Source organism: Sinocyclocheilus anshuiensis, unplaced genomic scaffold, assembly GCF_001515605.1.
Source record: "Sinocyclocheilus anshuiensis isolate Anshui unplaced genomic scaffold, SAMN03320099.WGS_v1.1 scaffold19647, whole genome shotgun sequence".
In the NCBI taxonomy this organism is placed as follows: domain Eukaryota; kingdom Metazoa; phylum Chordata; class Actinopteri; order Cypriniformes; family Cyprinidae; genus Sinocyclocheilus; species Sinocyclocheilus anshuiensis.
The window spans coordinates 1-1,202 of record NW_015555253.1 but is presented as its reverse complement, the minus strand read 5'-3'; the positions used below and the strand labels follow the sequence as shown (position 1 = coordinate 1,202).

The 1,202-nt window shown below is 34.8% G+C and overlaps 1 long non-coding RNA gene across 1 annotated transcript; it reads right to left on the bottom strand.

Annotated features, from left to right (window-relative positions):
* Positions 1–35: 35 nt before the first annotated feature.
* LOC107671580 (uncharacterized) lies at positions 36–677 on the bottom strand. Its single transcript, XR_001632220.1, has 3 exons — positions 504–677; positions 325–393; positions 36–70 (listed from the first exon to the last, which is right to left on the bottom strand). It is a non-coding gene; the product is annotated as an uncharacterized LOC107671580 (long non-coding RNA).
* Positions 678–1,202: the final 525 nt, after the last annotated feature.

The following is a 1,202-nucleotide window of genomic DNA, read 5'->3' as shown; positions in this document are numbered from 1 at the left end:
TCTCTGAATTGCACTAGAATGAAATTAAATGGAATAAAATAAAATAAAATAAAATTAAATACGGTAGAGGCTAATATTTGAATAAAAGGAAAACAGTAAATTAGCCTACTTTTGAACCCCACAGTTTTCATGAAAATACATGTTGAGTACAAAAACAATCTTTTAATACATTCTAATCATTTTATCAAGGTATGAAATGTTTTAAGAACACTCATAACTGTTTTTTAACATACATATTCCAATGTAACAGATTCAACTACAACCAGGCAAATGCACTGGGCTTTAAAGAAGAATTAAAACTTCATTAACATTCATTGTACATACCCAGTCCTTGCACGTGTCCCAAAACGTGATCAAACCCGATCCACCTCACACATGCAATCCATAAATGTCCTTAAAAACGATCCGTGAAACATTTATTATTAACATACTATGCTCACATACACATGTTATGAAATTCGTTCACAACTTCAAATTCGTACATTCAAAAAATGTAAATTTACCTCGCCAAATTCAGAATAATGGCACCAAACCCACAGCACTAGCTTGCGTTTGCTGCTCTGCTCATACTGAAATCCACGCACATGTATTACATGCTGGAGCGCCGTAAAGCAAGTGTTGCAAACCCAGTATCTTAAAGGACCCACGCCCAATTTATGCTCAACGTTAAGTTTTGTTAATTTTCTCAATTTGGCTACACATATATCAAACTAGGCTATATGTTATTAAATTGTACATAGGCTATATATCAGATTATTTTATTTACAAGTTTCATGTTTGTGTTTATCCCGTTTTTTCCCCCGTTGCATCTGAAAATTACTTTCAGAAACATTTTTTTTTTCAAAGCATTATTTTTATAAATAATGTAAATAAATTATTTTATTGTCTACTAATTATCAAAAATCACAGTTCTGTCTCTCCAACTCAATGTATTTAAATTGCCCGCTATGAACTTCCTGGAACTATTTCATATTTCAGCAATCGTGTTGCCAGGGTCAAAGAAATCTGCCTTAAGGCCTTCAGAATCCACAGTGCAGGCGTCTGTTAGCTTAACTCAATGGCAATGAAACCGTTGCTTTAACCAATCAGATTTCGAGTTGGCAACACCAGGGGCAAGTTCAAGCTCAAACCGGTGTGCACCGTATTGCTACGGTTTCTGGTTTGAACGACATGTTTCCTGGAAACGGTGTACAACGGGGTTT